We start from the raw sequence: 14,153 nt of genomic DNA on the forward strand, positions 1-14,153 counted from the left end.
TGACTAATAGAGTCTATACAGCAGGCCCTGTGTACCTAGCCCAGGGGAGACAGTGGTGAGCAAAAACAGGCACAGTCTCCACCTTCATGGGGCTTATACTCCAGTGATGAAAGGGCCAGGAAAGCATTTAATGGCAGGGAGGGGTGCAGGGGTGATCTAGGCAGAGGGTCAAAGAAGCTTCCTTGAGGAAATGACACTCGAACTGAGAACTGAAGGATGAATAGGAGGTAACTAGGTAAGCTCCTCCAGACAAAGGAACAGAATATGCAAAGGCCCTGAGGCTGGAAGGGAACAAGGCTCCTACAAGGGGACTGACTGGCAGAATAACAGAGATGAGGTGAGGGGTGCAGATGGGGCAAAGATCTTTTTAAAGCCACGGGAAGCTATGAAAGCGTTTGGAAGAGGATTTGGTAGAAGGGAAAGGACAAGATCAAATTCATTTTGAAAGAGATCATTTGGACTGAGGTTATATACACACTGCTGGAAGTCGTTAGTTGAGTTAGTATTAGAACTATTATAAGATCTGTGCCCATCTCTCTATCTCTGCCGCGTTTGTGTCTATATCCATATCTGTGTCCTTGCTTTTGTGTCTGGCCTCTGAAACTCAGGGTCCGCAGCCCCTTCCTAGGTTACTGGGGTCCTTCTTGGGGCCGGCCCGGTGGCACAGTGGCTAAGTGCACATGTTCCACTTCAGTGGCCCAGGGTTCGCCGTTTTGGATCCCAGGTGCAGACATGGCACCACTTGGCAAGCCATGCTGTGGCAGTCGTCCCACACATAAAGCAGAGGAAGATGGGCACGGATGTTAGCTCAGGGCCAGTCTTCTTCAGCAAAAAGAAGAAGACTGGTAGTAGTTACCTCAGGGCTGATCTTCCTCACACACACAAAAAAATTTAAGGGTTTCTTCATCCACACCACATATATACCCTCTGTGTTCCCAAATCTTTTGCCCCTCTTCTAGGCATCTTGGGTCTATCTAGGCAGGGCTGGGAGTGCTGGCCCCAGGATGGTGTCTCTGGACCAGCAGAGGCTGAAGGCCGCTCCCAGGGCACCTGAGTCTGAAGCTGGGTGATGACTCCTCCCAGATGAGGGGAGGAACAGGAGGCAGAAAGGCCCTGGCATCTGCAAACCTCCCATCAGCGCAAATCAATGCAAGATTAAAATTCATGATGGTTCCGGGGCACAACTGCAAACAATTTGTTCAGTAAACTTTGCTCTAATTGGCATTCGTAGAATTTCCTGTTAATCAGGCCCCTTGGGCTCCGTGGGGCTGGGATGCTCTGTCTCCCCGCGACAGGACAGAGAGCATGTGTGGGTGGGTGTGAGAGGACGGCGGAAGCAGGATGGTCAAATGTGGGCATCTGTGATTATGGGCCTGGGTGTGTCTCACTGTGTGGACTCCAGTGCCAGATTGGGGTGTCCACAGGTGACTTTGCCCAGCTTTTAATGGCACTCTGTTTCACTCCAAATGGGTTTCTGTGTTTTGAGGAGTGGATCTGCCTGAGTCAGAGTCTGTGGGCCAGTCTGTTGGGGAATGTGTGTCTGTCCAGCTGAGTGCCTAGGTGTAGGGGCAATGAACATCTGTTGGGGTATGTGTCCAGGTGATAAGGGTGCCCATCAGTCCGAGTGTGTGATGGGACCTGTGTCAGAGTGTGTTTGTGATGGCGCCTAGACGTAGCTTCCAGGCATGGTCTGTGGCATGGGTGGGTCAGTAAAGCGTTGTGTTGCAGGGTCCAAGACTCGGTGTAGAGGCTACCGGGCCCATAGTCCTTATTTAGCTTTCTCTCTGGTTCCAAAAGATAGTAAGTGGTGATGATCAAGTTGGTCCTGGACTCAGAGCATCTCCTGCCCATGAGTCTCTGGTCTATCTCTGCCAGCTGTCACCATAAAGGGGCTGGACCCAGTGGCACCATTCCCCCGACTCTATGCCTACTATCCCTTTCACCAGGGCCCTGTTTCCCGTCATGCATCATAGGCCCAAGATCCAGGGCCTAAAGGCTTTTGAGGGTTCTGCTGAAAAATATCAACGACCTCAAACATGAAGAGAACTCACGTGAAGAAATCACAAGTAATGAATGCTCAATTACATGTCTGCAAAATGTAACATTATGCCAACTGCAAAGCTGTGCAACTCATGGTTATATACAAATCCTGTGTCACGTGGGATCTGGCTGTGTTTTCTTGTGTTTGATATTATGGGAGGTATAGGCTCTGGGAGTAAGAAGACCCAAGAAGGTTTAGAGATGTCCCTAGCTAGTCCCTTGAGTTCTGGCAGGAGTGCCCAGCCCTGTGCCTCCCTGGTCCCCAACTCTGCTCGCTCTCTCGGGGAGGCATCCTCTGTCCTCATACAGAGATGGGGCTCACCTTGGCACACTGTCAGACCCTGACACACAGAGACTGGAAAGGCGTAGCCGTGTGTGTGTGTGTGTGTGTGTGTGTGTGTGTGTGTGTCCCAGGCCTCTGAGTGCCAGGGACGCTTGCCGCGTGTGTCTCTGAATGGGTTTATGCTCCAACATGGAGAGCAACCGCAGAGCTTGTATAATTGTGTGTAAGGGACTGTCTTATGCCCAGATGGTTAAGATGCTTCTTTCTGTGTGTGTGTGTGTGTGTGTGTGTGTGAGCATGCGTGCGTGTATATGTCCAAACAGATAACTTGTCTGAGCGTGAAGGCGTTTGGGGGTGTGCTGGCTTGGGGAGGGGGTGTGCGGGTGGCCCCCACCCCAGCCTCCCTCACAATCATCATCTCAGCAGGATCAGCTCTTGCCCTGGGGCCCGCCCTCACTGTTACAAGCAGCTGCTGCTTTTCCCCAAATTAACCCCTCTGCTCATCTTCTCATTTTCCTGCTAGGGGGCCGTGGGCTGGCTGGGGAGGGGTCTCCGTAGGACAGTGCCCCCAGCAGGCAAGCTGATCTTCCACAGACCCTGTCCCCGCCCTTGTCCGCAGGGGTTCTTTCTTGAGTCTGTGGCTGTGGACGACAGGGATTGTGTGACTATGTGCGTGCGCGCGTGTGTGTGTGTGTGTGTGTGTGAGAGAGGCAGAGAGAGACAGAGAGAGAGAGAGAGAGACAGACAGAGAGAGAGAGGCTGAGTCTAGAATGTGAATGGTTCAGAAGCACTGTGACAGGGTCTGGCTGCCTGTGAGAGGTGGGGCTGCTCTCCTGGTCCCAGCAGAGGGGTCCTGAGCCGCTCTGGCAGCAGGGAAGGGCCAGAGGAGCTGCAAGGGCAGGTGGCAGGGATGTGGCTTTCCCCAGATACGGAAGTCATGGGCCCACCCTAGGTTTATTCAGAGGCACCCAGGGATGCTCAGCCTGGGCAGAGGGCCTGCAGCCTCCTCCACCTGCCCACAGGGCCAAATCCACGCAAGCGAGACCCAGGATCTGAGCAGAAGTTGCTGAGGAGAGGAGGAAGCAGGGAGACAGATGAGAGAAGGGAGAAGGGGGGACGGAGTTAATTCCAGAGGACACTGGTCTAAGCACCTCCCTGAGGCCAGGGAGGAAGGTGTGGGCTCCAGAGAGTCCAGCTGAGACCCGGGGAAGGTGCAGACAAGGCAGCCCAGGCCTGGGGGAGGCGTACAGACAGCTGCCTCCAAGATGGTGCTCCGAGCTCTTGCCACGACCATGTCAGGGGGACCCCATGCCATGACCATGCCAGGGGGAGCAAGGACATCAGCCACTAGCACCTTAGTCCTCACTCCAAGACATGTCTACCATGTGCCCCTGGGTTGAAATCATGAGCAAGACCCAGGCCAGCCCTCATGGAGCAGCAGGCTGCTGGGAGAGACAGGGGAGTAAACAGCACTGTAACAGGAGAAGCTCAGCACTGTGGCTGCCCAGGAGCCACGTACCCAGCCTCGGGATTAGGGAAAGCTTTTGGAGGAGGTGACATCTCAGCCCAGGCCTGAACATAATATAATAATAAAATAAATTATTATTGTGTGTGTGTGTGTGTGTGAGGAAGATTAGCCCTGAGCTAACATCTGCCAGTCCTCTTCTTTTTGCTGAGGAAGACTGGCCCTGAGCTAACATCCATGCCCATCTTCCTCTACTTTATATGTGGGATGCCTACCACAGCATGGCGTGCCAAGCAGTGCCATGTCCGCACCTGGGATCCAAACCGGCGAACCCCCGGCCACCGAGAAGTGGAATGTGCGAACTTAACCGCTGCACCACCGGGCCAGCCCCAATAACATAAATTATTATTTGTAATAGTAACAAATGATAGCAACCTACTTCATGCTAGACATGTTATCTCATTTAACCTTTATAACTGGCCTGAGTTATGTACTAGAATCCCATTTTACAGATGAGGAAACTGAGGCTCGAAAGGTGAAGTACTTTGTCCAAGAGCATATAGCTAATAAGTGACAGAGCCAAGTTTTCAAGGCCACCAAAATCTGAGTATTTACCCACATTGGGACACAGCCTCCTGTGGTCCTGGGTCACCTTTTCTAATTTCAGCAGCAGTAGCAGGAGCGCAGGGCCACCATGCAGCCCCTCTGACCCTCAGAGGCTAGCCTGGCAGCCTGGACCAGCCCGTGTGAGCAAGATCCAGGAGACCTTGGGAAGGGCAGGTGTCGTCCTCAGGCCGGTGCTGGCAGAGACTGACATCTACCTGGCCTTGTTTTCATTTGCTTTTTGGTTGAGAAAGGAAAAGGCCCACGTTTTTATGACACCAGCTTGTGATTCTATTTTCTGTTTAAATTCTGGGTGAGGGAAAAATAAGAGACATCAGAGAAACCTTCAGAATCTCATTTCGAGAGTCTGAGCTGCAGATAAATGAGCCTCCTGCAGAAATGCTACATCAAAGCGCATTTTCTCAGCTGTATTTCCTTTCTTTTAATAGGGCCATTTACTACATTAATATTCCAGGAAGTCATTTTAATTTTATGTTTATCATCCATTGGGAAAGTTAAACAGGATAAATATGTGACCAGTGGTGAATTTGGGGATCTTGGGGGAGAAGGGGAGTGTTTGGAGGCTGTCGTGATTCCACAACTGGGAGTCCTTAGGATGGAGGAGGAGGCTGGAGAAGGGAAGAAGGGATGGGGAGGGTGGGGGAGGGGAGGGGAAGCGTGGGGGAGTTGCGAGGTGGTAATTGTCTGAAAATGAATTGGAGGAACAGTTACTGAGCATCCACTAGTGTGAGTCACGGCTCATGCCTTATGTTTTTCAATCCTTACCACAACTCATGACATTGACATTCTTATTCCCATCCTCACATACGGGGAAACTGAGGCTCAGAAAGTTTGTCACATGTCCAAGGTCTTATAGGAGAACTCTGATTCATTCCTTCAATAAATATGTGTCAAGCACCTGCTATGTGCCAGGGATTTACCCAGCGGCTAGAGGCTTTAGGTCAATGAACATTAATTTACCAAAGGCCTAAGGCTCCATGTCAAATCCACTGAGTGTCTCTTCTGGTGAAATACCTCCTTCTGGGGAAACAGGTGGGCCCCAGCCCTTGTGGAGTTTATAGTCAGTTCCGGGCGAGACAGCCTTTCATCAAATAATCACACAAGTCAAGATAAACTTGCCCCTATGGAAGAGCCTCAGGGCTGGAATGGGGGCACTTCACCTAGAACGGCAGATCAGGGGCCGGCCCAGTGGAGTAGCGTAAGTTCGCACACCCCGCTTCAGCGGCCTGGGGTTTGCAGGTTTGGATCCTGGGTGTGGACCTACACCACTCATCAGCCATGCTGTGGTGGCATCCCACATGCAAAATAGAGGAAGGTGGGCACAGATGTTAGCTCAGGGCCAATCTTCCTCAAACAGAAAAAGAGGAAGATTGGCCACAGATGGGAAGTAGTGGATCTTGAATAAAGCTCTGTGAGCTTAGAGTGTCTCAGGGACTTGGGGAAATCAGGGTGGATGGGGCTGGATTTTAAAAGGAGGCGTTGGGGCTTCAGGGAATTGGAAATGGAGAAGGTGAAATCCTTGGAATCATCCGTGATTGCCCTCTGTCTCTCACACTCCTCACGTTTGACCCGTCGGCTCATCCCATTGGCTTTACCTTCACAATCCATCCAGAATCAGACCTCTTACCACCGGCTCCATTGCTACCTCCCTGAACTAAGCCACCATCCACTCTCACCTGGATTACTGCAATAACCTCCTGACTCTTCTCTCTGCTTCTGCCCTTGACCCACTACAGTCTATTCTCAACCTCACAGTCAGAGTGATGCCTTTAAAACATAAATCAGATAATGCCTAAAACCCTCTGGTGGATTCTCGTCTCATGCAGATAAAAGCTGGTCCTTACATAGGCCAATGGGGCCCTACACAATCTGCACTCCCCCATCACCTTGCCACTCCAATTCCTTTACCCAGCCACCCTGGCCTGCCTGCTGTTCCTAGAACATGCCAGGTAAGGTCCTGCCTCAGAGCCTTTGCACTTGCTCTCCCCTCTCCCTGGAATGCTCTTCCCGCGAGTATGTGCTTGCTCACTCCTTCACTTCCTTCAAGTCTTTGCTCCAAGCCACTCGTTCCGACCACCCTACTTCAAGGGCAATCCTCCCATCAGCACTCCCTCTCCTTTTTGGTTCTTAGTTTTATTCTGTTGCATTTCTCAGTTCTAACACAGGTTATCATTTACTTATTTATCTTGGTTGTGGTCTACCTACCCTCACTAAGTGTAAGCTCTACAAGGCCATGGGTTCTGTGCCTTTTGTTCACTGTATGTCCCCTGTGCCTGGAACAGTGCCTCCAAGTCCTGTGTGCTCCAGCAGCCAGATAAGAAGGGACCCCTCCCCACTTCGGGAGGCTGGGAGCAAGGCTTCAAAGAGAATATTATTTCTGTGTTGAGTTGTTTTTTATTTCATTTAATTTTTTTATTTCGCTGACTCCTAACAACAGCCCTTCACGGCGACAACTACTCTTGGTCCTATCTTATAGACGGCTCAGTGAGGCTCATGGAGGTAGTGAAGGAAATGGTAGCACTGGGCATCCTTCAGATCTCACAGGACAGTCGCTGGTGCCAGGCCGGCTGGGCTGGTGCCTGGTGCCTCCACTTGCCATCTACAGGACCTTGGGCAAGCTCTGTCCTCCCTGTGCCTCAGTGTCCTCATCTACCAAATGGGAACAATCATAGTACCTACCTCCAAGGGCTGTTGGGAGGATTAAATGAGATACGTGCCTGCTCCTTAGCTTGGGCCACATGGAAGGCGCTCGATAATGTTAGCTATTATTATTCATGGAGCTGCGCCCTGCTGCCTTGCCTGAGTCAGGCCTCTGGGCCACTCCCCACCGGGGGTCTCCATCCCATTTCCACAGGGGACCTCAGGTCAGCCCAGGGCTCTGCCTCCCAATGGCAGTGGCCGGGCTTGTCCAGTCCCATTTGTTTAGGTGGAATTTAATTTCTCCCTAAGCTGAAAGTCTTCTGCCCCCTCCTGCCCTCTCTCTTGCTCTCATCAGCGGGAAAATGAGCTCTAGGAGCTTTCCCCCTGGTCCAGAAATCCAAGGTGAAGAATTTCATTAACAATCAAGAGGACATAATCAACATTCTAATAATTCCAGATCTGCACTCTCTTTTCACAGCCCCTCCAAAGAGCCCCCTCCCCCCACCTCACCTGTTCCTGGCTTTCCCAGACACACTCACCTTGACAAAGAAATCTCATTTCCTCTCCAGCCAAATTTGCTTTGCTATTAAATTCAGCACCTTAGCTTCTGCCCTGATGATGGGAGTGTTCTCCGGGTTCCCTGGCCTTCTCCTGCTTCCGAAAAAGACACAAGTGGGAATGATGGCGTCATGAGGGGCTTCCTTCTCTTGCACCTCCTGCAAGGTTCCAGGGTGGGGTGACACCCTTTCCCCCTAGGGACTCAGGAACCCCTACTCCATGGCCAGAGATACAGAACTTCTGCCTGTGTGGGGAGGAGGAGCTGCTCTGGTGACCTTTTCTCTAGGACTGCCGAGGGATGGAGAGCTGATGGATGGCCCTCTCTTTTGCATTTTACACAGCACAAGGGCCCCACCTCAAATCCCCTACCCCAGCACTGAGGAAGGTCTAGCCTGTACCACGTTCTGGCCATGTGACCTTAAGTAAATTAGTCTTTCTGAGCCTCAGTTCCCTTGTCTGTAAAATGGTGATGATAGCAACAACGCCTCTCTCTCAAGGTTGCTAGGGGAATGGAATGAGATCATTATTAGCACAGTGCCTGGGGTGGAGGGGGCACGCAATAAATAACAGCTGCCATGATTATTATCAGTGTCCCGGGAGGAGTAGTGTCTTTGGTGTTCAAATCCTACACTGTGGTACCTTCCATCCTTTCCCTCACCTTACTTGTTTCTTCATCCACTTGGGATACAGAGTTCTCACCGATACAGTGAAGCGTGGGAGATGAATATGTTAACAGGTATTTACAGTAGAGCATGGTCAGAGCTGTGACAGGTGAAGCTGTGGGGGCTATGGGAACCCAAAGTGGGGGCTATAGGAGCCTGTGCCGTGGTTAGAGGCTCTGGCAGGAGCTGACTTGTGTGTTGAGACCTGCAGAATGAGGAGGAAATTGCCTGGAGATGAGGAATGAGAGGGGCTCTGAGGGGGTAAACTACAGTGCAAAGGCCTGGAGGCAAGAACTGCAGGATGCTGGAGAGCAGAGTCCTCATGGGTGGTGGTGAGGGGCAGTAGGAGCTGAGGCCAGAGAGGTGAAGCTGGCCTTTAAGCCACAAGGGGGGCTTGGTTTATCCTGAGGGCATTGGGAGCCATTGAAGGATGCTGAGGAGAGTAGTGACCTGAGTTTTCTTATAGAAACATCTGTCTGGCTGCAGTGGGGGGACCGGATGGGAGGGGGCAAGGGTGGACCTGGGGAAATGAGTGAGGTGGATGGCCTGTGGGGTGAAGGCCGTGGGGATGGAGGAAAGCAGAAGCTTGCACGCTAAAGGCAGTCTTGGCGAGGGCTGGCACTGAGTGACAGTCAGTGTACAGGAGATGTAGACTGGTTGGAGTCTGGCTGGAGCACCCCCACCCCTGGGGGGCCTGAAAGAGGGACAGGGGCTGAAGGGAGATGGCACCCTGCATGTCTGGGCCCTGGGGTGGTGGCTTCCTGTTCACTTGTCTGGAAAGGTGCCTGAGGGAGAATTGGGTTACTGGAGACAGGGCCAGGAGCAGGGGAGCCCAGGAGTCCAGTGTTCCCCTGGCCTGGCCAGCTCAGTGCTCCATGCAGGGGGCGGGGCCAAGGATTCCAGGCTCAACAGAAGCTGTGGCAGGAAGTTTAATTCTCTAATCTCCAAATCCTCCTGAAATCCCTTCTGAGCCTTGAGGAGCGGCCGCAGGGGCACTTCCTGTGGCGGCCCCGTGGCAGGGCAGACGGCACCTCCCTTGCGCTTCATATGCACACACACCACACCCTCCAGCGCACACACACAGACACACACGCTGAGTGTTCCAGGCTTCATGGTGAGCCCTGGGGGAAGGGACGCAGGGACCTCCGAGTCTAGATGAGGAGGAGGAAGAGGAGAGGGAGACAGAAGAGGGGGAGAGGGAAGGAAAAGATGCTCCCTGCTCCTGTCTCCAGGCTGTGTCAGAGATTAACCCCTTGGGAGGCAGAAGCATGTGGCCAAGAGACCGAGAGCTTGCCCTGCTGGAGCTGGGCTGGTCATCAACCCTCCAGACCCCTTCCCTTCTAGCTCCTGCCTACGCACCCGGCTCTGGGTTCTTCCCCAACCTCTACTTTTCCCCCTGAAGGGATCTGGCTCTGCATGTGTGTGTGTGTGTGTGTGTGTGTGTGTGTGTGTGTGTGTGTGTTGGGAAAGGGGAGAGGGGGAAGGGCTGGGGACAGGGAGAGGAAGGAGGGAAGTCTTGCCTCCCTCTCCAATGGGGAGAGGAGAGGGCTGTTCCCACATATGGCAGGGTAAGACAGACGGTTAGGAGCCTCCTCAAGGTCTCCAGCCCTCACCCCTGGAGCCCCCAATCTTTCCTCCATCTTGCAGCCACATCGCTCTCCTGCCCCAAACCTTTCTGTAGCGCCTGAGTGCCCTCAGAGTAAAGTTGAAACTCTCTAACACATGGTCCAGCCTCTACCTTAACAGCCCTCCCCCAAAGCCTCCGGGCCTCTTCCCACTGCCTTTCCCTCTGCTGGTCCAGCCCCACACCCTACCTTTCTTCCTCATTCTTTAGGCCTCAGAAACTCTGAAGGGAATTTTCTCAGACCACCCTCCAAGCTAGGAAGAGCTCCTCCTTTGGGTAGCCCAGGGCCCCGCTGGCCTCCCCACCCCCACACCAGCTCGGATCACTCTGTGGTGTACCTGCCTGGCCCTTTCCCTCTCGAGGCTGTGGACTCTGAGGGCAGGAACTTGCCTTTCTAGAATCCCCAATGCCTGGCACCATGCCTAGCATTCATTAAATATTAGTGGAAGGAAAGCCCCAGGAATAACTGAAATGGTATTATCTTTCGGACTAGAAGCTGGTCAGAGTTCAACAAGATGAATCTCCTGCTTCTGAGGCCCTGAGAGTAGAAGGGACTTGCCCAAGGTCACAGAGAGGAAGTGTCTGAGCCAGGAAAAGAACTCAGGAGTCTTTGCTCCAGGGCTCTGCCCTTCTTGGGGAGGATGCAGGGAGGAAGTGGAGGCTGCAGGGGGCAGGCAGTGGGGAGGGCTCAGTCTGGGGACCCCGCCGCACCGTGCTGTGTGCACTGCGCTCCACTGGCTGGGAGCCTCCTCCTGCTGCCCCAGAGTGAGGGGACCCAGCCCACCCAGGACTGGGCGGCAGGGTGCTGGTGAGCTGAGCTGGCCAGGTTCTCAGATTGGGGATTTACGTCATCTCGAACCCCTGTGGAAGCTGAGAGTGGGCGCCCAGGGGGCAGGGCAGGCCCTGGGGACGCAATCACAAACTAATAGCCTCCCAGCCTGAGATGCAATTAGGGGCAAATTCCCAGTGGACCTGGAGGCAGCCGGAGGGGCAGGTAGTTGTTTGGGAGTGGGGGTGGGGGCCCACCTCTGTAGTTCAGAGTCAGGTTCAGTGGGATGAGGATGAGGGGGGTAGGTGGGGTAAGGAGACCCCTGAATAGAATGAAGGGTAGGGACACAGCGGGTAGTGAGGCAGAGGGCAGCCTTGGATGTGAAGCACAATCATAAAAGATTAATGGGGGGTATTTGCCCAGGACCCCAGAGGTAGCAGTGAAAGAGCCAGGCTAAGTAACTTGGATCCTCAGTCTCTCTGAGCAGCAGTCTCCTTCCCTGTAAGATAGGAATCATAATAACAGAAGCATGTCAGGGCGATTGTGAAGGCCAAGTGAGAAGCTACATGCAGAGTGCTTAGCTCAGAACCTGGCCCTTACCAAGCGCTCAGGAAATCTTCACGCTGGTGAAGATTTAGGGAGGGGGTGTCACACACCAGGCATACACACAAACTTCGGAATCACGCAAACCCGGGTTCCAATCCCAGCTCCTTCGTTCACCAGCCCCGTGACTTTAGGAAAAGACTGAGCCTCCGGTCTGTCCTGTGTGAACAGAACTAACAGCAGCGCTTAACCTCGGCCAGGGTGAGAGGAAGCGCAACGGGGAACGTACACGGCTGGGGACAAGGGTCTCCCTAAATACTAGCTCCCCAGGTAGAGCGGGGTCCATCCTGGGCCCCAGATCACAGCCCCAAATCTTCTGCCCCTGAGACCACAGGCTGCTGTCTCACACAAGGGTCTGACCTCAGGGGCTCCAGCAGGCGCCCCACACCCCAAGTCTGTCCAGCACGATGGTCTGCAGAGCTGGCTTCCTGCTGGCTCTGGAGAAGGAGCCAAGGGGGACTGTGACTGTGGTTCGGAGGGTGAGTTCTGTTTAGAAACTGCCACCAGATGCACTGCAGCTGTGAGGCACTGAGAACCTGCTGGACAAGTTCGGTCCTCCCAGAACTGCAGCCCCAGGCCCAGCCTCAGCTCCTGGGGCAGGGCGGAGGGGCGGGGGGCACGATGGACACGACACTCATCCTGTCCTAACTGGCCTGGACGGAGCACTTTATCTACATCATCTTGTGTAATCATCGGTATTTTATAAATGAGGAAACTGAGGTCAGAGAGACCGAGTACCTGGCCCAAGGCTGTCTGATAAGAAGTGTCAGACCCAGGATTCAAACTCAGGATTGCCCAGAGCCCAGGCTTGGAAGGGTCAGCCCAGCAGTTCTGAGCTTCAGGGGGAGGCTGGGGAACAACCTGTGTCGCATGCACTCCTGCAGGACCCCCTCCCCATATCCGGAGGTCAGAGGAATATATAGGCTGGCAGTGTTAACAAGCCCCCCAGACTCAGATGCTGGTGGTCTGGGGGCCAGTGACGAAAGGCCTAGGCTGATGGCAGGCTGGGTGAGGTGGAGACCAGTGTCCAGCCCACAAGGTCGCTGACTGGGCCAGGGCGGGGGGTGCCCCAAGGGCAGGGGATGCCCCAGCACTAGCCACTGCCTTCCAGCTCTGTGGTCCCTCCTCACCTACGTGCCTGCCCGAAATGAGTCCAGGTGCTTTGCAATAACCTGCTGAGGTGGCTGCTTTAGGGTAAATATCAACCTGGATTTCCTGGGCCCTGGATGACTCAGCACCGCCAGGCCCAAGGTTCTCGTCTCCTCTGTTGGTGGAGAAGGTGGAAATCGGTGACCCCCAACTCCCTAGAAGGAGGTTGAGTAAAGAGGTCTCCTCCCCCAGCTCCAACACAGGCTTTAGAAGGAGAGGACACACTCCATCCTCAGGGCCCAGCTGAGGCCGGAGATACAGCCTGGTGTTGCAGCAAGAGCATGGGGTGTTTTGGGCCTGGGTTCAGACCCCAGCCTGCTACTTAGCGGTTGTGTGGCCTGAGTCTCAGTTTCCTTGTCTGTAAAATGGGGATAATTGTATCCACTTCTGCAAAGATTCACGAAGAACATTTGGGAGGAAAGCACTGGCATTCTGCAAATGTAGTTTCCTTTCCTCCCCAGCACCCAAGCCTCTCTGGCAACTGAAACCCACCCTTAGTGACAGAGCTGTCCCAAGACTCCTCTTTACAACGCACAGAACCGGGAAGAGAGGGACAGTCACGAAGTCCACCTGAGATGAAGCAGGTGCAAAGCTCTGACTTTCACAGCAGTAGGATGGAATGATGTTGTTGTCCCTGTTACTGAGTTACTGACACCTGAGAAAAGTAGGGCTGGCGAGGCTTAGAAAGCAAAATCTGGCCCAACACCTTATTTTAAAAAGGTGAGGGGCCGGCCCCGTGGCCGAGTGGTTAAGTTCCCGCCCTCCACTTCGGCGGCCCAAGGTTTCGCTGGTTCGGATCCTGGAGACGGACATGGCGCCGCTCATCAGGCCACGCTGAGGCAGCATCCCACATGCCACAGCTAGAAGGGCCCATAACTAAAAATATACAACTATGTACCAGGGGACTTTGGGGAGAAAAAGGAAAAAGTAAAATCTTTAAAAAGGGGAAAGGCAGAGCGGGGAGCTGCCGCCCAAGGTCACCCACAGGGTCAGGGATTGCTAGAGGCAGGCTCTAATTCAGTTCGCCTGTGATTTTGCTTCCTCTGTGTGGGAGAGACAGGTCCTGGGAGAGGGGCCGGGGCTGACCGGGAGGGGAGGGGCCCTGACAAGGAGGCACTGCTGCTCTTGGCCACTTCCCTGGCACCTGGAACCGTACCCAGCACATAGTGGACACTCAGTAAGTAGTTACTGAGTGATTGAGTGAGTGAATGAATGAATGGGGTGGCAGGAAGACAAAGGTGCCCTTCCACTACAGGAGGGGGGTCTTTGTGACATTATGGCCACCTTGACACCAGGCCCTCAGGGCGTCACCAGGGCTGAGTCCACATGTCCACTTTGCCTCCTCCAGATGGCAGCTATGGGAGGAGGGGGAGGGGAATTCCTCAGGGACAAGGACTGGAGCCGCAGCAAGAGGCATGGAGGTTAGATGGCAGACCAGCTATGTGAAGGAGGCCAGGAGGCTGGGGGCTGCTTCTGTCAGAGCTCTGTGAGGGAGAAGTGCTCTGTCTGTCTGGGAAGGGAGGGGGGCTTTGTGAGGCTGAGGGGTGCCTGGGGTAGCCCTGAGTCACACTTGGTCAGAGCCTGGGACACCTGGGGGGCTCTTCAGGCAGAGGCCACCTCCACTCCTCAGACGCAGAGCAAGCTCAGCTCTGGCTGCTCAGGATCCTGTTGCCATGGAGATGCCAGAGCTCCTCAGAGCATTGGAGGCACTGGGCGTGGCCTGCCCTCAACATGGT

The sequence above is a fragment of the Equus quagga genome, chromosome 7 (genome assembly GCF_021613505.1).
Source record: "Equus quagga isolate Etosha38 chromosome 7, UCLA_HA_Equagga_1.0, whole genome shotgun sequence".
Classification (NCBI taxonomy): Eukaryota; Metazoa; Chordata; class Mammalia; order Perissodactyla; family Equidae; genus Equus; species Equus quagga.